Source organism: Lissotriton vulgaris, chromosome 1_1, assembly GCF_964263255.1.
Source record: "Lissotriton vulgaris chromosome 1_1, aLisVul1.2, whole genome shotgun sequence".
Lineage (NCBI taxonomy): Eukaryota > Metazoa > Chordata > Amphibia > Caudata > Salamandridae > Lissotriton > Lissotriton vulgaris.
This window is the reverse complement of record NC_141685.1, coordinates 2,125,653,429-2,125,676,592: the sequence shown is the minus strand read 5'-3', so window position 1 is coordinate 2,125,676,592 and position 23,164 is coordinate 2,125,653,429. Positions and strand designations below refer to the sequence as shown.

The following is a 23,164-nucleotide window of genomic DNA, read 5'->3' as shown; positions in this document are numbered from 1 at the left end:
TTTTATTTTGCTAATTATCCCGCAGACTTGTCAAAGCCGATAGGGCCCAGTTAAAGTACTACACAGAATGTGTGCATATTCAAAAAGACTGCAGGATAACGAGGCATATTCGTAAACAGCATTTGTGATTGCCTGCGGTTAGATGCACTGGGCAATAAAGCTATCACGAGCTTACTATTACTCCTAAATTTAACATCACATCATGCTAGTATGTATGTTTCCTAATTAAAGAGGTACTGCAAATGTACTTTTTTTTAAGTGTATGTGAAAATGATTTGAAAGAGAAATGAAAGTGCACTTAGCAGTGCCCAAAACACAAAGCATTTTCCAAGGATTCCTCGTTAAATTCCACCAGCCGTCTACACTTGATGATATTCATTATGAATTATTAATTAGAAGCCTATCCTATATGCATGCGAAGTCTGTTAAAGTCCCTGATTGGAGAGTGGCGGCTCGTGCCCGGTATTGCGTTATTTGCTACAAAACACATTGTGCCTCGTCGCATGCACTGCTGGCTCCCCGGCAGGCGGGCTCGCGCTACGGCTGTCTTCATTCCTAGAAAAGACGCGCGTGCCCTTTATATTTAATCAGGGTGCCGGGAGAGCAGAAAATGTGCAATTACGTGGCGCGCAGGTTGGTCAATCCCCTTTCTGCGCCTTTAGATCACATTAAGGGTGCTACCCTTCCATTGGCTGCTCCGCGGAGCTTCCTCGCGCAGAGCACTATTTAAATACCACACTCATCTCTCCCGCTCGCTGTGGGGGGAGAGGGATGAAAGATGCAGACCTGCAGGAGAGGAGCAGCGCGAGAGCTGGAGCGAAGGGATTTCACGCCGATGCTCAGGCAGGCATCAAGGTAAGGAGAATGCCCGTCTCGTGGCTCACGCGCCACTGCACGCAGGCCGGGTACCTGCCATCCGGGGCTGAATGCAGAGTTGTATTCACCCCGCTGGCTGCTCTCGCGCGCGCTCTCTGTGCAGCAACAATGCCTACACATACAGGGGCAGGCATTGCTGGTGGTCGGTGTTTCCAGAGAAGATGTGCTGAGCAATTAAGCACAGAGCAGCGCGCGCGTTAATGCATTCTTCAGAACCAGCAGCAAACTTGCCTTTGAAGTTGAATTATTTATTAGTGTTTGAGTATCTGGGCGCCTCCTGCTAAAACGCTATGGCAGCGTCACATACAATATCTGTTTATTTTCCATAATAATGCACCTTCAAACAGTAAGTTATCCTTGAATACGCGTGTGAGTGTTAAAAGTGAAGCGCTGGAAGTAAAGAGACGCAGACACGCCTTCAGCACAGATGTTGCACAGTGTCACTGGCTAGCACTAGTAAGTGTACCTCCACGTTACACTAAGCGTCTAAGCATTCATATCGTGGTCCCAGATGCGTGACGCCCAGCTGTCTTTAGGCGGACCTGTCCTCTGTCTACAGGTACAAGCAGAAAGGTTAAAACATGCTAAAGGATGGACAAGCCTAGCAAACGCTGCATCAGCACTCAAACTCGGATTATCGCCTTCGCCCCTCTAAAATTAGAATCACAGGCAACTTCCACGACGCGACCATCCAATACCAACATGCAGCCTCCACAATGAGCAGCAGTGATTTTTAATTCCATATTGTCAAGTGTTGTGCCACAGTCATGCTGGGATTCTCAAAGTAGAGTGCAGCTGATAGAAAAAGCGCCGTAACGCCTCATCAGGGGTAGTAAGAGCTATGTAAAGTCAAATATAATCTAGATCCTTGGTTAAACCTTGATGTTGCTGCATGTCACGAGAGCACCCCATTGAGATGGGCACCCACCGCTCAGGGTGGAGAAATAGTGGCAGGAGTTGGCCTCTGTTCTCCTGGCGTGATGTTGGCGGTGATGCCCGGGTTCAAACAGGTGACAAACATAGGCCTTTGCGCCTCTTTGAGCATCTTCATTGCTTTACTTTGTTGTGGGAGTTGGTACAAGTCAGGCAGGATTGAGAATATGGGACTGCCTGAAATCACAACCACAATACCTTCAACCAGAAGTACTGAACAGTGTGGATAAGTATTACGGAAGTTATGTGCAATGATATGGGCTGTCTGCAGAAAAGGTATTCTTTGCTGGACATTAAGTAGGATAATGTTGGCTCTAATATATTGTTATTTAAATATAATGTCATTCGTCCCTGGGGTTCATTTCTTCTTTAGAAGGATGGCTTGGCTTCAGCACTGCAATACTCGGCAGTACTCTCGTCTCTATGAGGTCGGAAGTGCACCATCCTAAAAGTGAACTTTCTGTTAAAATATACAGGACCCCTAGGATCCCCATGTCAGTTTTACTCCCATTTATTTTTTACTCGTGGTTCATTTTCAACTACAAATATGTATATAACGAAATGCATTCATATCAAAACTTGTATTGTCGCTCCTTCTCAAGCGCACAGCGCCCCAAGGTAAGATGGACTGCTGTGGGTCCTTATTTTAAGCAGTCCTTTTTATAAAAAAAAAACAACCAGTCCCCTGTCCATCAGACTGCTGCTTGCGAATACCGAGCCTGTACTCGAAACTAACCTGATTTTAAAGCCGCGCACTTGCTGATTTGAATAACTATTAGATAAAATTCATTTTGAAGGGACAAGAGAACAAGCGGGAGGACTTGGCAGGTATTTTATGCCATGTGAAGTTAAGGATTTACATTCTTAATTATATCATCCTCACAGGTGCTGAGGCGGTTGATTTAAAAGTTTACAAGTTCATATTTCTTTCCAGTAAAAGTGCATATTAAGGGTCATGTCTTCGTAGTATGGTGCATCTGTCTTTGCATATAATGTATTAGTTTCTGTTGTAAAGATATGCATATGCATTTAAAATTGTCAGAATGTTTAATTATGAAGCATTTTTCCCTCACCCGGTCCCTGGCGGTCCAGTCCAGGCTTCTTCCTGCAGTTTTGTTGCCTAAGTACCAGCCAGCACCTTGAAGCACACCTTTCCTTCTCGGTGAGTTGAATCAGCTGACATGGCCGCATTCATCACTGGACATTGATAGAAGATTCTCATGATGCCCCCCCCCAACCACAACATGCTTGAACAACAAAATTCAATAACTGAGCTCAAACATTTATCAGTGCTCCTGAAGCTTGTGCCCCAGGTTTTCCTGAATTAGCCTTGCTAGCCGAGACGGACATAGACCGCTATCATCTATCTGGACAAAGGAGAGGTCTGGTAAGGTTTGAGTAGCTGACACCTCTTCATTTTGCTGCTTCTTTACTGCTGCCACACCCAGGCATCTTGGTTCTAACAGCTTGTGTCCCCTTCCATCCCCATTTGCATTCTCTAAGCACACATTAAATACTTTATGTCCTAATGTACAATGGCAGACAAAAACAGTTCTAGTGGCGTAAAAGGCCCTAACTCGGAAATTGTGGCCATTGAAAATCTAGGCACTAACCTCTTTTCTGTCATGAACCTTTTTGGCACATTTACTGACAGATTGCTCGTTTGCGCGTGACAGCTAGAGAATCGTGCACAAGAACTACTTCCCCTTGCTAGAGTGTTGCAATCCTTTTGGATTCCCTAGCCAGCCACCACTATGCATTTGTGAAGTCCACCTCAAGGGTGACATAACGATATGGCCCTTGGCTGGAGGTGGCCTTTAAATTGAGGCGACAGAGCTCACTGGTCCCTGAAGCTAATTATGGAGAGGAGGTGCAGCCAGGATCTGCCACTGCTATCCTACTTAAATCTGTTTCCTCTTCCATCTGCCCACCATCAAATATAGAAGAAATGCAAAAGAACAGAAGTGGTCTTTTACATGGCACTGCTATTTCGCATCAGCAAAAGTCTCCTGGGCAATGAACATCCATATAGATGCTATACTGGCCATGGAAGCCCCATGCCTTGTTGAAGGATTTTTTTTATTGAAAACTTATGATTGATAACATTAGTGATTGTATAGTTTGTGCACTATTTGATAATAGTTTCCGCAGTCTCCTTTCAAAATTGATTTGTTTTTTAAGTGTAGACATGACCACAATTGTAATCTCAAACAAACAGAGGTCTCTCTAGACCCACAGAAAATAGATACAATCCATATGAGCAGCCTCAGGAAGATTTTCTTTTGTCAGATGCGATATTTATCGCACCCGATGAAATCTGGCACTGAGGTATTAGAAATGTATTGAGTGTGATTATTATTTTTTATTCTGACCTTTTGGGGAATAACCTGTAGAATTTGGTACTTACCACTCTAAAACCCACAATTCCAGGTAATTACTGGACCTTTTTCCCACATAAAACTCTAGCAGATTGGACCTACCGAAATTTACCAGGATGTGTGATAAACATCGGACCTATTGTATTTGAGATCTGGTCATAATTTACATCGAGGTGTAGCCAGTATGTCATAAGCCCTAGTGCAAGGAAGCAAATGGGCCCCTGACTGCTGTTTGAACTGTGAAATGCAGCTATTATCAGGGGTCATTGCGTCCCTAAGTCTTCTGATCCTTGGTACCCACGGCACCTATGAAAGCTACAACCCTGAATTTACTGGGTCAGTTGTAACCAGGATCTTAATAAAACATACTTTTAAACAGTAATAGATTAAACACATTTACTTACCTACTTATGCCTACTAACCCTCCTGGGGTACAGGCCATCAACCAGGACTCTCCAGCCGTGTCTGTCCTGGTCTTTTCTTTCAATCTGACACCAGGTGTAACCCATCTTCTTGCAGTCAGCCTAGAGGCCTCGGTGCCAGGTGTTTTTTGGCCCTCCATTTTTCTTTTTCCCTGGGGGTTCCAAGTCAGGGCTTGCCTAATCATGTTTTATAAAGACTTGCGACAGGTGTGATCTTCCCAGCTTTTTAGATTTCTTCATGAGCAGAGAGTTGGAAAGTCTGGTGCCATAGGTCATTTTTGATGATGGTTTTTGGTCAGTGGATGTGGAAGATTTTCCTCAGATAGGTGTTGATGAAGGTCTGAATTTGTTGGTGGTAGTCACTGTAGTCCTCCCAAGTTTCTGCTCCATACAGAAGGACTGATTTAGCGTTTTTGTTAAAAAGCCATATGTTGCTTTGCACTCTCAGGTCCTTGGAACTCTAGATTTTCTTTAGCAATCATCCCTTGCTTTGCCGATTCTTGCCTTGACATCAGCGTCAGCAAACCTCACCAGGAACTCTTACGAGGTAAAGACATGCAAGACAGTCAATAGAGGACAACTCATGAAAGCCTTCCAAGTGGAAATCGGAGTTTTTCAGGGATGTTTGCTTTCACCTTTTCTCTTTCTGTTGGCCATATACTGGATAAGGGAAACATCCACAGCAAGGAGAAGAAATGGGATCCAATGGACACCTTGGATAAGACTCAGCGACCTGGACTTTGCAGATTGCCTGGCCCTACTCCCCTATACAAACGCAAAAAGAGCAATTAATGAACAGAATGCAGAACAATGCCAAACATTCACCCCAGTACAGGAATCGGAGCATAAATCCATCTATGTTTGCTCCCCATTCCTTTCCAGTTTAAACCCAGCCAAATGCAAATCATTCTAGACCCTGCTCTCCATGGGAACAGTCCTGCCCGAACTGCCAGGCCAGGTCCTGCCTGGACTGGAAACAAGCTTCCTGGGACCGGTTTTGGGATCACCCCTCATCATGCAGGCTAGCTAGACTCTAGGGGCAAAATGAGCAAAAGAATAATGGATTAGACCCAGATCTCTTGACTGGGGGTGAGTTGTTTAAAAGTTTCAGCACCCTGGCCATCATCTTGTGTTTGCTATGCTTGCCTTAAGTGGCCAAGGGTATTTCCAGAAATAGGTCCCTTGCTTGCTGTGCTGTTGGATTCAAGGTAGCCTGGCTGATGAGGGATGAGACCCTGAAACCGGTCCCAGGTTATTTGTTTCTGGTCCAGGGAGGACCTGGCCTGGCAATTTGGGCTGGACTGTTCTCATGAGGAGCAGGGTCAAGCCTGATTTGCACATGGCTGGGTCCAAACTGGGGTGGCATAGTGAGCAAAAGAATGACTGATTAAACCCACATCTCTTGAATGAGGGTGAGTGATTAAACGGTTTCAGCACTCCATCCATTATCTTGTGTTTACTCTCCTATAGCCATCTGCAGATGTAAGAGAAGACCAACAATATGGCAGCCACATTACCACAACTTGACCAACATCCACGCAAAAAATCAGAAGGCTAACCCAGCTAACACAACTGCAGTCACTCTTGCAGCCAATGCACTGGAAGAGGTTGATGGCTTCACTACCTGGGCTGTGTCATTAACAAACACATTTACATGTACCTAAATGAAAGCATTTACTTGAACCTGAGTGGACAAACATACATTTGCTAGTTATTTTTCGTACTGCAATGGTGCAATAGTGTATATATTATACAGTTAATGTAAGTTACATAGCGGTTGCGGTGGATTCAGTGGTAATAATGTGCAAATGGATTCAACAGAATTACTAATGTGATTGAATATAAAACAAGATTTAATCAGATTATTCTGAAGCACTAAATTGATGTGGATGTGAGGGAGACAGCGCGTGCAGGAGAACCTGAATTTAAATAAAACTGCCCACCAACGCATTTTTTTTTTGAAGAGCAGGTTCGTATTACAGACAGTAATTATGGTCCTTCACGTAGGCGTACATGCTAGAGTTTATATTTGTCTTTTAAATTCAACCTAATATTCTAATCAAAGGTATGTCTGTGCTAGTGCTTCAGGCATGATGGCACCTCACACGTTGAAGCCATCCTATCACGTTAGGGGAATGTTTAAAATGTGTTTCCAGATCTTCAAAAAGCCTTTTATCTCCACGAAATATTAGCACTAAACATAAAAGAAGCAGGGCGAGGAATATATTAATCACTCCTTGTTCTGGTAAAGCATTCTTTTTTCATCCTCCCTAGTGAGCTTATGAATATGTTTTCCGCAGTGTACCTCATTTTTTATATGCGACCTTTAAATTGAGTAGCTCTTGTTACAGAGTTAAAGGGTGATTTCAAGTTTAGAGTTCTGGGTTTTATTTGTAGAGCAGCTGGTCTGATAGTTGATATGGCTAGTGGAGGAGGGCATATTTACCTCTTTAATGGCTCTTCAGCTCTAGACCTCGGAAAACTGCTGACTAGACCAGAGAAAAAGAGCATCTGTCAGAGGGGTCTCATGTTCATCTAAGGGGGTCCTCCAGGAAATCTTCATTGGATACACAGACTGAATTCATATGGAATCATTTGCATAATCAGTGGCCATATGCGTATTTTTTTAAAGGAATTTTCACACGTGCACCAAAGCTGTGCTCACCTCATGGCTGGGAATAGTAATCTCCAAATTGCTTTGGGAAGCATTTCTCAGATGTATCTATCATAAGAGCATCCCAGAGCTTGGGAACTTGCACTAAAACAACTATGCCTCACCTGTGTGATATTTGATAATGGGTACTCTAATTAACAATGGACGGCAGATTGCAGATGTCGAGAGGTCTTCTCCTGTGAAAGTGAGAGGTTGAGGCCATTAGGAGATGTGCACACAATATGGACAGAATTGAGGTACTGAGAGTCAATCTATTGAATTTATTGTACAGCTCTGGAAATATTCTTTCCACACTGATTTAAACAAGCATTTACAATGCAATGGTTTCGCCTTTGGAAAAGTTAGAGCTATTGGCAATGTAAATGACAAAATTTGTATTTATGTGTTGGTTTTGAAAACAGATAAATAAATGGCATTGTCATTTACATTGCCATTAGCTTAATCTCGGCAGTCACTCTGCACTCCCTAGCAGTCACTCTGCAGTCACTCTGCACTCCCTAGTCACTTAGCACTCCCTAGTCACTTAGCACTCCCTAGCCACTCTGCACTCCCTAGCACTCCCTAGTCACTCTGCACTCCCTTGCACTCCCTACTCACTCTGCACTCCCTAGCACTCCCTAGTCACTCTGCACTCCCTAGCACTCCCTAGTCACTCTGCACTCCCTAGCACTCCCTAGTCACTCTGCACTCCCTTGCACTCCCTAGTCACTCTGCACTCACTTGCACTCCCTAGTCACTCTGCACTCCCTAGTCACTCTGCACTCCCTAGTCACTCTGCACTCCCTAGTCACTCTGCACTCCCTAGTCACTCTGCACTCCCTAGCACTCCCTAGTCACTCTGCACTCCCTTGCACTCCCTTGCACTCCCTAGTCACTCTGCACTCCCTAGCACTCCCTAGTCACTCTGCACTCCCTAGTCACTCTGCACTCTCTAGCACTCCCTAGTCACTCTGCACTCTCTAGCACTCCCTAGTCACTCTGCACTCTCTAGCACTCCCTAGTCACTCTGTACTCTCTAGTCGCTCTGCACTCTCTAGTCGCTCTGCACTCTCTAGTCGCTCTGCACACTCACTACTCTGCACACTCACTACTCTGCACACTCACTACTCTGCACTCTACACAAAGATCCGTTACAATTACAATAAAATAAAACTAGGTGTAAAAAATGATATGAAGTAATCTTCCTCGAGTTTTTCTAGCACCCGATTCTCTCCCTTCCTTCCCCCTTCTAGCTCCCCACCTCACCTTCTGCCCACACGTTTTCAGATTATGCTGTGAATGGGTGCAAGTATTTATTTTACTTAATGCAGTTTTATATAGCGTAAACTTTTCTAGCACCCGATTCTCTCCCTTCCTTCCCCCTTCTAGCTCCCCACCTCACCTTCTGCCCACACTTTTTCAGATTATGCTGTGAATGAGGGATGGCAGGCAAAAAGAGATGGGTTGAAGGAGGGACGAGGGGGTCGTAGGGAGGGGGGTGGGGCGCCAAGGACGGATGGTGGACGTGGTATACAAGGACGAGGGAGGGATAGAGTTATTGGGTGTAGGGATAGGGAGGGTCGTAGGAAGTGGGTACGAAGGGAAGGGGCCGGAATGGAGGGGGGAAGACGAGGGAGGAGATGAAGAGAAGAAACGTCAGGAGAGCTGAAGGAAGGGGGCCGGACAAGCTGGCTGCAGAGGGAAGAATGGCTGAGTGAAACCGGGTAGTGGAGAGAAGGAGGGACGAAGTGAAGGAGATGTGAGAAGGATAGGATGAGAGGGTGTGAAGGGAGCCTGGCTGAGGCTCGGCAGGGGCTGGAGCTGAATAACAGACGGGATGCAGCGGGGTCTGTGTGGAGTGATGGAGGGGTAGGTGAGGCGAAGTGTCGTGAACTGATGGTGGGAAGAAGGGGCACCAGAGGAGAAGACGGACTCAGGAGAGACAGGCAGGGAGGAGGAAATGAAGGGGAGGTGGACTGAGAGATTGGGGTAACTGGATGGCGTCTTGGAATGAAGGTTTGGCAAGTATAGAGCCGAGACAAAAGTAAAGGGATGGGTGAAAGGGGCTTAGGGGGTCGTGGTAGATGACACTGGTATAACAGGCTGGTGGGTTAAGGCCCCTGCCACTGGGAGGTCCGAGTGCAACGTGCAGGTCTTAGCTTTGAGTGCCCTGAGGGGGTTCAACTGCGTCGGTGCAAATCAAGAGTGCGAGCTGCAGAAATGCGTGCACCATTTGCGGGCCCAGTGCTAGCAAGGTAGTTCGGCAGGTTTGGAGCTTGCAGTATCAGCTCCCAGGTTTCCACTACATTCAGACCGCACAACTTTTTACCGCAGAGGTCTGAATGCCACGTGTAAAACCATTCCAGTCCTGGTAAGATAGCCAAGTGGGTTGTGCACCTGATGCGGACCTATGTCCGCTAACTACTGGTAAAAAATTCCAATTCAGATAGCTGAGCGGGTTGATGCACGGACTGCGGAGATCTGTGCATGTGTAATATGCCGGTCCCAGGTTCGAATTCCAGTAAAACAGCTGGCTCGTCCCTTTCTAATTTTGTTCAGTCCACCCAAGGTTACAGTCCTACATCTCATTGCCTGGCTTTGGGCTAGGAGCTTTATAGCTTCTGGTATTTGTGCGCATTATACATTGTTTTTCACTTAGTTTACTTTCATTGTGTAAAAAAGAGTGAATGAGGAAATATAAAATAGGAAGTTCTACCAAGCTCAGGAGGAAATACAGTCATAAAGTCTTGTGGGGTATGCTACTCTCACGGATGCACCTGACACTCGGAGCATCCATATGGCGAAAACCCAAGATTAGATGAGAGAGTATGGTGTGATGGAAGATCTCGATTTAAAATGTCAGGTCACTTGATCATGTTCTTTAAATTGTTACACCGATTAATGGTTGTTTATTTATTTTTACATTTGTTTCTTCGATGTTTAGCTCTGTAAAGCACGCCAATAACCCTTTCGGTGCATAGACTATTCGAAACAAGGAGGAAGAGACGTGCTTTGTGGTTTTGTCAACAATTAATTATTCAGAGTTTATACAGAGTTTCTAGGACGTTAATTACCCATACTACTACTTCAGAAAAATCTGTAGAGATTAATTCGCTTTTTTGCCGCTCTACAATGTTTCAGGAGGGGCACTCCTGAGGACAGAGTTGCCTTTGTTGCCACTGTTTTTATGGCGTGAGCTGTTACTCTTTCTCAAATTAACTCCAGTGCATTGGTGTTTGTGAAGGTGCTTCACCTGATCAAACCAAAGACTTCTTGTTGACAAGCCTTAGAATGTGCGCTCCCTATCTCCACCATACGTGGTCAGGCTGGAGCTTGGTTCCAGCTCCTGGGAGGAAAGTCCAACTGACAGGCTGCATACAACCATCCTTCACGTTACAGCTGCCATGATGAAAGGTGTTATTTGCACTGAATCTACTCACACTTCATCCGCCTGCCTTTACTGAGCGGGTCTCATAAATAGATGGCAACGTTCTCCAGGAGCCTTTGTAATATCTGACTGTACATGATATTGCCTTTATGATGAAGGTTAGTAAATTGTAGTCCTGTTAGTTTACAGTTGCGATGCCACCACCCCTCTCATTAAGGCAAACCGGATTACATATTTTATATCCCAAAGGGATCGCCATTTCAGTCACTGGCTTAGAAGTGCCAGAAAGTCATGTTTCAGTGACAAATAAGACGTGCAGTGCCTTATCACAGAGGAGGACATAAATAAGGCCCGCAGGTTTTTGCATAGACGCACATTAATTAGGGCTCTATGCAGCGGCCCAAAATACTTAGAAGCACGATTTATAAAATTAATAGTGTAGATTAATTTGATTAATTTCCAAAAAAATACACAACCTTCGGGTGGAAAAGTCCTCTGAGGGAAAGTCCTCTGACTTGCTTGTTTGCTAAATTACTCGGCTGGTTTGTATACATTACCCATGGGGACTGGTTTACCCTACTCCTGTTCTAGAACTGTGCATTGGTTCTTATGCGTGACCCAACTGGGACCCTACTACATGGGGGCTCAGACCTCTACCACCATGACCCTTCTCTCTAGCTTGTTTCCTTTCTGTTCCCCATCACCCCTAGGATGAACGGACCTCTGACTATCTCCCTGCTATGTCTGGCGAGAAAGGTGTCTGTGACTCTCAGAGCCAATTACAGCCCACACGGGATGGTTCAGACTCACCCCAAACACAGGGTGACTCAGTTTCCATCCTTCCAAAGTCGATAAACTGAGTGCTTCTAGATCTGGGTAATACCAGTGTCTGCAAATTACAGTGCTTTGAAGTGGCAGAAGTGCTCTACGTATGTAACAGCTCGCTATTACTGTGTTTTACATGTAATAGAAATTCAGTGTCTTTCACTCCAGTTGCCACTAAAGTCTCTGAGAAGGAACAGTAGAACAATTATGTACCCAGAAGAAATAATAATGCATTTTGTATAGCACCAAACGCTACTATTCTGCTGTTTCTAAACACTGTAAAACATGGACTTACCACCTTTCGGAGGAATGAAAGACTGGGTCTGCCTTATTCGGATTTGAACTCATGACTTTTTCCAATAACTGAAGATAGGAGAAGATGTGGCATAATGGCAAGAGCTAGTGACTTTGGAGTTGGTGAACTAGGTTCGAATTTCACGTGGGCTCAACATCCTGTGATTCTGGGCAAATCACCTGTGTCCCTTAGGAGCACCCCAGCCAAACCTGCCGCAATTTAGGAACAAGTTGAAGACAGCTCTTTAAGAAGCACTGCGTCAGGACCAGTGACACTAGAATTATGTGATTTTGCCACCACTTTTTCCGCAAAAATGAAGGATACTGAAACTGTTAGTTTCCTTTGGGGCAGAGTCAGGCTGTGTGCGCTTTGAGACATGGCGGTGTTAAATGGCATGCAGGGGTGGGGGGAGCCCCACCTTCACCCTGTACCACAGCCAGGGGCAGGTTCAGACCTGCCCCTTGTGGAAGTGTGCCCGGCGCTACCCTCCGTGCTAGCTCCGCGCAGAGTGGCGTCGTCGCCCGTGAGACCCGTGGGATGGGGTGCAGGAAGGTACGGTACAAACGCCGGGGGCAGGTCTGCTTTCATCCCTCGCTGCCACCCTGGCCTCCTCCGCTCATGGCTGCAGCAGTCCTATGCACTGCGCTTCATCTATCGGACGCATGCTCTCTCTGACCAGGTACTCTATCTGTGGTGCACTCGAGTCCCCCCCCCAACCCCCTGTCACTGTTTAAAACGACCCCCACCCCGATAGTTATCTTCATTTCATTCCCGTTTCCCCACCTTTCGAGTCATGCCATGCCGCCTCTTCTCAATGAACCGCCTTCTTGTCCGTAGGCGACTTCGAAGCGCTGTGTGCCGACAGAAAAGCCAGAGTGGCATGAAAGCTAAACTGAGAGTAGAAGGGTCCGGTGGAGAGGGGAAGAAAGAAACATTATGTGTTTTTTTTAATGCACTTTACACTTCCACACATTGACAAAGCTGTCTCGAAGCGCTACTCAGGTTTTCTGAATAATTGTCATTGATTTATGTTTCGTTCGCTGCATTCCCTCTATATGCCGCTTTCTTACGCTCTCACTAGTGCGCCAGGTGTCCCAGATTTCCGCGGACCGGCAAAGCTTTAGAAGACTGCCCCAGCCCCTTCTAAGTAGCGCGCGCCTGTTGACGCTTTCACCGTGCAGCCATCCCATCACACCATGGATAACAGAACAGTTCCCTTCTTTAAATAGTCGCCTGCTGGGAGCCTTGGGTCCTTAATGCAGCTGCGAGCAGGAGTAAGTGTGACGAAAGGCAGCAGGGGGAGGGGAGAGAGGAGGGGACAGGCGCCTGCTTCCACCCATGTGAGTTCTACTACAGTGAGTTGTTTTCGTGACGTCACCGCATAGGTAAAGTCAGTGTAGAAGGAAAGATGGGCAAGAAAAGCAACAAGAAACAACGGCACAAACAGGGGGGCAGAGGCTTACCTCATGGCATGGCCTCGGTAGACGCTGCTCGGAAAGCACAGCGTCCTGTAGGGATTCGGGGGCGTGCTCTCCCCTTCCCATTGGCTGGAAGGTAAAATTCCAGCCAATGGGAAGAGGAGAGGGCGGGACTTAAAAAAAGACCCAGAAACGCCCCCGAATCGCGTCAAGGCGGGCCCTGAACTCAGTGACGCTCCTCTCCTCCAATGGCTGGCCAGCATTTACGAGGCCAGCCAATGGAGAAGAGGGGCATGTTCAGGCCCCCCATACTACTAACAAAAGATTTCGGCTCCACCCACCCACTGCTTACGCAGTGGGACGGTAGCGAAACCTAAAAAACAGGTGTTGACAATCTGGTGTCGCTGTGACCTGTGATTAAAGATGCATGTAATCCCAGGCATAGACTGCACCATGGAGCTGCCAATGCACATTTAAGTTGGCTCTGTTGAAACAGGAAAGGTAAGAACAGCCCCCTCAATGCAGGTAAATGAAAGAAGCAGAAGACGACGATCGCATTTAGCTGTGGCAGAAAACACTGCCTAACTTCCTCTGGTAAGAACTTCTGAGATCAATATCCCTTTATTCCCCAAAATATCAAAGGCCTGATTCTATGTCCGGACCGGAGGCTTCAGATTATGCTTTTCCATTCTTGGCTATTTATTCCAGTACAATCTCACAGCAGCCAGAAAAGCTCAAATAAATGCTTCGCAAAACCCAAACAAGGAGGAAAAGCATTAAAACCAAAGAAATGAAACAATATTTCTGGGAGACAACTACAAATCCCATCAATCCATTAGAACAGTGATTACATTAGTCCTTTTATAGTGTCCATCACATGTAGATAGGGAATCCATCTTGTATCCTCTACCTCTTTCTTCGCTGCTTCGCAGCCAGTTAAGTGGTTTTGCTGTCTCTGGAATGTATTAACCGTCTTTAGTTGTTAAGGTGATGCTTTTATACTAATTAGCCTCAATGTTAATGTTGGGGGTGCTCTGTGATGCTTGTATGTTTTTTCCCTGCACAGAGCCCCGTTTGATCGCAGGAGCGTTTTTCCACCCCTGACGCAATCTCCTGCTGTACTTGCGGTGCGTTTGAGCCCGCTAGGGAGAGCCGTTCAGTCTCACTGCTCCTCAGCGCGGTTTCCCTTCAAAGACGGGAGCCGCGCTGAGGAGTACGACGTGCCGGAGCCTGACCCCCGCCGCCTCACCCGTACACCCACGAGTTGGGTCTGTATTGCCCTCAAGTTTAACGCCCCGCTGGGGTCTGTAAAGCTGTTTAACCGCGTTGCTGCTTGCGGGCGATAATTGAGCACTGTCGGCGTTCAAACGCTGTTTTTCCTTCATTGCCTCTGGCGGGTGATTACCGCATGTACTTAAGCCTGTTTGGGAGCATTTGGTTGTCAAATTCAGCGCGCAGGGCGGGCGGCCAAGACCCGGTCTTTTAGAGATGGTCAGCGCATTTTGGGGCTGGTGCTGCCTCACATTCCTGGGTACTCAGGCATAAAAGTATAGCTGGCCTCAGGCCTGCCCACATTAGTGCTAATTGTTCAGCGTTCCCTCAGTTGTCTTTGACTCTTCATCCGTCAGACATTACACATGGAGCAGGAGGGATACTATGAGGAAGAGGAAACTCCTCAATACATTAATGATGATGAGTTCTATGAGGCAGTGGACAGTTCCATCTACCGTTGTGTGACACAGATTGTAGGCCCCATGGAAGAGCACCTGTCCACTCGTATAGTCGAGGAGTGCGTAAAACTGGCACAAGCACATTTGGGTGCACCAGTTACTAACCCACCTCCTGGAGAAGTGCCTCCAATGCCCAAGAAGGCTTGCAGGGAGGGGGACTCGGTGGCGGCGCAAGGTGTGGTAGGGATGCCTTGGAACGTCTGCGGGATGCGTTTCTAGCTAAGGTGACCAACCCCACCCCTGCGCCACTACTGACCCCCGTTCTCTCGGTGTCTATGGGCACGGCTCCGAAGTTTGTGGTGGGGCGCTTCCTCAAGCCCCTGGAAAAGGAAGCGAGGAGCTGTCTGCGAGGGGAGTGTCCACGTCCCACCTTAGAGGGAAAGGTCGCTTTGACACCTGAATTGGATGCGAAAATGGCCACCTTCATGGCAAAATTCATGAAGGATCCCCGCAAAGGCATTGACCGCTCCTGGTGGTCATGCCAGGAAAGTTGCTTGACGCCATAGGTCCCATTACAAAGATCTTGGACATGGCGGAGGAGGCGAAAGTGTCAGGATCCACCATTTCCCCTGAAGTTTTGTCCAATTGGGCGCAGAGAGCGGTTATTTTTTTAGGGAACGCTAATTGTGCCCTCTCAACCGAACGTAAACGTTCACTCCTAATTAAGTTGGCCCCGAAGTTGGGTGACTTAGCCTCTTCTGAGGCAGGAGCGGTGGCCAAAGGGGGCCTCTTCAGAGACCCTTTCATTAAAGAGTTACGGAAGTTTGTGTCATCCTTCACTTCCCTGGACAAGGCCAGTCCAGTATAAAAAGGGTGTTTCAGCAGCGTTTCTCTCGAGGGGCCGGTCGCGGTAGGGGCCATGTGACAGGCCGCGGCGGGCAGAATTTTTCCAACAAGGGTCAAGGCTCCGGGCGAGGTCAATAAAACACCTCGGCCAACTACACAAAATAATATCCTACAAGAGGCCAACGCTTCAGAGGACGAGGTGGCTTCAGAAATAACGCCGGCATCACCAGTTCAAACGGTAAGTGTTATTTCTGCAGACCAGGTTCAAATTGGCAGCCGGATAGCGGCATTTCCAGAAGCTTGGGCAGCAATCACGGCAGATGCATGGGTCTTACAGACTGTGCCTGGATTCCATATCGAGTTTTATGACCAACCCCATCAGTTAAGACCTACATGCCCTATCGTTTTTTCATTGACAGATGCACAGTTGATTGACAAAGAGGTCTCAGAGCTTCTGCACAAAGGGGGCATTTGTCAGTCAACTCGCCATCCCTTAGGGTTCCACAGCAACCTCTTTCTTGTGGAGAAAACCGATGGAGGCAAGCGTCCGGTAATCAACCTCAAAGAATTCAACAGTTCGTTGGTCTACCAACATTTCAAGATGGAAGGAATCCATCTTCTCCGAGATGTCCTCCTTCCACGCGATTGGATGGTCCGTTTGGACCACAAGGATGCATACCTGGTGGTGCCCATCTATCCCCCACAGCGTTGTTTCCTTCAGTTTATCTGGAACGATCAGGTATACGAATTCATGGCCCTTCCGTTCGGACTTTCCTCGGCCCCTTGGTTCTTCACTAAGCTGCTTCACCCGGCGGTGGAAGCCCTGCGGAGCCAAGGCATTTGGATGTTTGTCTATCTGGACAACATCCTTTTGATGGCCCAGTGCCCTGTGAAGCTGGGCCTTCAACTTCAGCATACGATTTCCTTGCTGCAAGGGTTAGGATTTGTCATCAACAGGGACAAATCTGTCTTCGTTCCGACGCAGTCCGCGGTTTTCCTCTGGTTTGTCGTGTACTCTCTCCGGCATCCTTAAGGCTTCCGTCCAGGAAGATGGCCAAGATTCGGCATGTACTGCGACAGACTATTTCCAAATCACACACATCCCTGCGCCAGATTGTCAGGGTGGTGGGGCTTCTCTCCTCCATCCAGGCAATCTTTCCGGGGCCCCTCCATTATTGAGCCCTTCAGCGTCTCAAGGCGCATCATCTCAGGAGAAGTGTGTCTTACGATCAGTTGGTTCCCCTCACAGAGGAGGTGAAAGGGGAGATGTCCTGGTGGCTCACCCATATGGAGGCCTGGAACGGTCAGGCGATTTTCGGATCAGTCCCGGATCTGGTAATAGAGTTTGACGGCAGCCGTTCGTGCTGGGGCGCCCGCTGCGGGAAATTCTCCACAGGAGGCGCCTGGTCTTCAGAGGAACAAGACTTACACATAAACTGTCTGGAACTTCTGGTGGGGTCCTTCGCAGTGCACTGCTGGACCAGAGAGTAGGTATGATCTTGTGATCTCCTGAGGATGGACAACGTCTCAGTGATTTGATACGTCAACCATCTGGGCGGTCCACGGTTTCGGGTGCTAGCGAACCTGGCATAGGAGATTTGGGACTATTGCCTGGCCCATCACGTATCCGTGACAGCGGAGTATTTACTGGGTCGGTCCAATCAAGTGGCGAGTTGGCACTCCAGATACCTGCGAGATTCCAGCCTGTGGGAGATGGATGTCTGGGTGTTTCAATGGCTGAACGGTCTTTGGAGCCCTTTCTCGGTGGACCTGTTTGCGTCCCGCTTGGATTATCAAATCCAGCGGTTCTTCAGCTGGAGGCCGGAAGCCAATGACGCTTTCCTCCAAGATTAGAGTCAGGAGAGAGCTTATGCGTTTCCCTCTTTTTCGATGGTAGTGCGACTGGCGGCCCATCTTCACCGCCAGGGTGCAAAGCTAGTGGTGGTGACGCCGTTCTGAAGGTCCCAAGTTTGATTTCCAGTTCTTCTGGAACTTTCCTGGGATTCTCCAATCCTACTCCCCCCCCCGCCCCGATTTCCTCGTCTTCTTCTGAATCTAGACGGGGAGCCACACCCCCTCATAACACAGGCCTCTCTCCGCCTCATGGCATAGCGGCTTTTAGGGGACGTTGGTCGCTCCCAGGCTTTTCGACATCAGCTGAGGAACTTATGTCAGAAGCCTGGGCGACCAGTACCACAAAGAGATATCGATCCGCCTGGTCCAGGTGGGTACGTTGGTGTCTTCGACGGGACTTGGATCCCTTGGTCGCAGGTGTCGTTCCAATCCTAAATTTCTTTGCGGAATTGGCGTCAGACGGTCTGGCTTATCGCACTATCAACGCGATGCGTTCGACGATTTCAGCCGCTCACCAGCCAGTAGAGGGAGTCCAGGTTGGGGATCATCCTTTTGTGTGTAGACTCCTAAGGGGCATTCGTCTTTCATTACCTCCGGAACCGCGCTATTCAGTCCTTTGGGTCGTCAATGTTGTTCAGAATCTCTTTCTCTTGGCAGCCTAACAAATATCTTTCTTTGAAAGTACTATCGGCTAAGTTAGCCATGCTTTTGTGTTACGTATCTTGTAGAAGAGTTTCAGATGTGCACGCCTTAGACATCTCGGCAAGAGTTTTTTCACCAGATGGTGTTACCTTTACAGTGGGGCGCCGCACAAAATCCGCGTCCAGGACAATTTCCTAAACGGCTTTTACAGACACTCCCAGGTTGTGCATGGTTTAGTGCCTGAAGGCGTACGAGGACTCAACGACTGAGCTTCGCCCTCCGGGCGAAAGACAGTTACTCATTGCTTTACGAAAGCCACACAAGGTGGTCTCCTCCCCCACTATTGCAAGGTGGGTGCGATGGGTCCTGCAGGAATCAGGTATTGACACCAAGCTGTTTGGAGCTCACTCAGCTAGAGGAGCAATGGCTTCTAAGGCATTTTCTCTAGGTGCCCGTTTGGAGGACCTGATGCGTGCGGCGGACTGGTCCTCTGATTCCAACTTCAAGAGGTTCTATTTCAAACGGGTGGTGGACATTGAGCATTTAGTGGTAAGTACGCTTTGAACTAGCATAATCTGAAGCCTCCGGTCCTGACATAGAATCAAAATTCGCCTAGCTTAGTAACGGTAAGTTTCAATTCTATTAAGGACACGGAGGCGAGGATTATCCCTCCCGGGTCTCTGCTGAGGACTTCCCGCCCGTATTGCTGTAACTAGTCAGTTTTGACTTTACCTGGTGCTATGCATTGATCAAACTTGCTGTTATATTCAACATTGCTTTGTTGGAGCGTGAGATTGTTGTATGACGCTTACGTGTCTCTTCCACTAGGGAATGTAGGTTCAAAAGAGGACCAGTAAAACGATGGCGTCCCTCGCGCAAAGAAAGAGGATACAAGATAGATTCCCTATCTACATGTGATGGACACTATAAAATGACTAATGTTAGGACTGTTCTAATGGATTGATGGGATTTGTAGTTGTCTCCCAGAAATATTGTGTTTCATTTCTTTGGTTTTAATGCTTTTCCACCTTGTTTGGGTTTTGGGAAGCATTTATTTGAGCATTTCTGGCTGCTGTGAGATTGTACTGGAATAAACAGCGAAGAGTGGAAAAGCATAATCCTCGCCTCCGTGTCCTTAATAGAATTGAAACTTACTGTTACTAAGCTAGGCAAATTTCGATTCTTCATGAAGCTGTGAATCCCAGTTTGTGTGTAAACAGAAAACTGGTAATTTACACGTGTGACAACCTCTCGGGGTTCACTAAACTCAGACTGCATGTGTATGTCTTTGTGAACTTTTTAAAACTCATTCGATTTAGGGTTGAGCTGCGGAGAAGACAGAGCAGTTTTTTCACTCATATCTTTTTCAGACCATGTATAGTACACAATCATATGTATGCATGCATGTGTAAATGTCCAAAGTTACCATTGAACCTGCCTATATTTTCTACTTCTCAGAGTATGCCCGTGGTTCAGGAGAATTTGGTACCGGTAATAGTAATGTTAGACGAGATTGGTATTGAAGTGACATGATCAAAACAGATTTAAGCAGAACACATACATTTGGTATCTATGAACAGCAAAAGCGCGTCAAGTGAATTTCTCATTGACTCAACAGCCTTTTACGCAGTTACCCGTACAATTATGCAATTCTATCGCTTTTAGAAGGATTAGAACTTTGCAATGATCTAGCTAAAAATTAAAATAACCAATTTCTGAAACGTTGAGTTGGCCAAAGAAAGAATATGAAGAATTTGAACCTCTCCTACAATTTTTCACAATTATCTGCAGTTCTTGGTAAGACGTGCAGATTTCGTGAATGCTCTGTATTTTCTTATTTTAACAGTTTCATTGTTATTCTTTAGCACCTTCAGATCTAGTATTGTACAAATTTGATCAGTGCCATCCTTCACTGAATAAAAGTCTCATTTGATTGTATCAACTAAATGTATAATAACCCTACATGTTGGGGCAGATTATATAAAATTACATATCTGGCAGGCCCTGTAGCACTGGTACTTGAACATTTATCTACCACCACTTGCGTCGATTTGAGTAGGTAGTGCATATGCAAATTTTTATTGTTCAATGTGTGTATCTTTTGACTAAGTGTCCAATTTATCTATATGTGTTCTTACTGTGCAAGGAAGAGAAATTATACAAGTAGCGGCGGTTCTGTAAAAAAAAAGAATAGAAAAATGTGAAGAAATAGTGTGAACGAATGATAAATCCTAAACAATCCATAGCACTTATGTTGGAGGAGAATTTTGATTATTGGTTACTAGGTCAGTTCATTGGTAAAAGACTTATCAGTGGGACATCACCTATTTTTCAAGCAACCATCTGCATTCCAGCATGATGGCTTGAGCTATATTCAGAAAAGGGGAAAGTAGAATGGAGTTACTGTGTAGAACTTCCCTGGGAAACCATTATCCTTGATAAGAGTTTAAAAATCTGGCTAGTCACTGCTCTGTTGTCAGACTAGTGAAGAAAGTGTTTTGTTTTCACTGCATTGATGTTGGAGCAGTGGACACCCGGGTTCAGAAGCCTGTGGTCTTGTGTGCACCAATCACTTGACTGTATCCCCAGAGACCCTGGGCGGAGTGGAGGAATAATATCTGCAGACTCAGAAGTGGGACCATAGGCCTGTGGCTGACAGGGTATTCCAGTCTGCAGAGGATACTTTGCTGTCAATGAGGGGAGTATTTACAAGCCCAGTGCGTCGCTTTTATTGACGCACTAGCAGCGCAATGTGATTCCCTATAGTTTCAAGACATGTAAAGACACCCTAAATGACTTTTTATGGCCTTGTAAATATGTTTCTCTTTCACCCATAACTCTGCCTGAAAGGGGCTGTGGATGTTCCCACTCAACACCCGTGGAACATGACGCATTCCCAGATTTACAGCATTCTATAAACCTGGAAATGCATCCGAATCCTACGCCTCTACAGGGGAGGTGTAAGGAAGCAAAACGAGGAGAAATACTTTTATTTCTCCTCTTTCTATGCGTGCTGCATTTGCAATATTTGTGTGTTAAGTGAGAAGATTGTCAGGTATATACTACTTTTATAGTAAACTGGGAGCATGGGGCATGAAGGAGATGGGGCTGTTATGCATCACTCCCCATAGTCCCTCTACCCCTGCACAGCTCCTCTACAAGAGTTGAATAGAATTTGGTGAGCATGCACAACTGTCAACAACATGAAGTTTTCCACCTCATTGTCCCAAGTGTCCAAATAAATTTAAGCTACACTCTTGTTACCTAGCTGATGACAATGGAACCGTCATTGAACAAACTGTTATTGACAGCTCTCTAGCTATCATTCCATTTATTTTGGGGTCTATTTTTCTTCCAAAACAAGTGGGCCTTCTTACACCCTATCAGCATAGTCTGTGTGTCCCCATCAGCAGGTTGCGGGCACAACAGAAAATTCACTACCTTCACTGAGCCATTCACATGATGAGGGATCCTTCTACCTGCAAGCAATGTTGCCTTCCTTGTATTTGGCTGTTAAGTAACATCCTTTACATTATGAATAATGTATGACTGGCTGAGGATCATGGAATCTGTGAAACATATATACTCTGTTTTCTCACTTTCATTCCATCAGATGTGTCAGTTCCACATTTGTAAGAAAATAAATAAATAAAGAAGCTCAGAGTTTAATTAGGAGCCTACAGCCAGTGCTACCGAATGCCAAAGCTGCCTTGTTTTCATTCCACCTCATGCCACTTTCTCCCACCACCCTACATTTTGTACTTATTTATCTTACTTTTGTAGGTTATTTTCATTAATGCTATCTCAGTTTGTAATTGGTATCCTTATCTGTAAGAAAATGGAATATTATTTGGGATGTGCGGTCATCCACAGGCCTGAACTGGCGTTCCCAGGCACTGGGGGTCAGGGTGAGGACCTGTTTCATAGCTGATGGGGGCCAGATTTGTGGGTAGGATTGGCTGGGTGCGTTTCCCGCCTGCAGTGCCTCGGCTCTTCAAAACTAACAATATAACAAAACAAATGCCATTAGAGCATGCTTCAAAACCATTTGTTTTTGCATCTGGGCGGTCCCTGTCTCCTGCAGGGTCGCCACGAGCAGCGCTAACTTTCAAAGCTTTAGGTGTGGAGGGGAATGTGTAAGCGGTCTGCTGTTTGCCTCGGAGAGTCCAGTGCATACATGATCAAGACTCTGTGTATTTCTTTATAAGGTGATCGTTTCAACGGATTTAAGTTTGATTTGATTTATCTATTTGTAGAGTGCGCGAATGCCCGAAGGCGTCTTGGCGCTGAGTTTAGTGTTTAGTATATTATATTATAGGTTTGCATTATATGGCAATTGTTAGAAGTGTTAGCATCCAATCATTAATTTAAAAAACATTCATGCCCCAACAGTATCATTAAGAAGATCCTATTAGTGAATCAAAAGGAAAGTTGCCTTTTGCCCAAGTGTTTTACTATAGATGGGGTAACATTATAGTATTTTGTTCTGTGCAGCAGCCACCCCAAACTGATGTATTTCATGGTGCTTCCATGTGATGAAGAAAGAAAAAAAACATTGTGAAAAAAAATTGCTTAGGATCACACAATGTGGTCAATTGGAAGTCAGGATTGATGAAAGTTTTTTGTGTGATTTAGCCACTACACGATTATCTCAGTCTTTCTCACATTTTTAGATCAAAGCATAATGCTTTGGGTTTAATTCTTTGAGGCACTAAATCAGTGCACTGTATTAAATACATCTCAGCTATGCGTATTTCATAAGCACTCTTGGTAGTAGTGTTTGGGCGGGTGGTTTTTAGGTCGAGCCTTAACAGCACATGCACTGTCTCTTGATCTGTTGTATATACTTCTTGCCTAACTTCCCGCCCATGCGCCATTTATTGGTTACTATGAATGTCCTTTCAAAAGGCTTGGCTGCAATTGCTTACTGTCCATTCTTTGTCCCTCCTTATGTTTCCTCTCAG

At 46.2% G+C, this 23,164-nt stretch overlaps 1 protein-coding gene across 1 annotated transcript in view; it reads left to right on the top strand.

Moving 5' to 3' along the window:
* Window positions 1–754: 754 nt before the first annotated feature.
* LOC147751703 (carbohydrate sulfotransferase 1-like) overlaps window positions 755–23,164 on the top strand; it is a 202,168-nt gene continuing 179,758 nt past the window's right edge. Inside the window, exon 1 of the mRNA XM_086939246.1 lies at window positions 755–855. The gene's annotated coding sequence lies outside the window, so the exon portion shown is untranslated. The remainder of the gene's footprint in view (window positions 856–23,164) is intronic.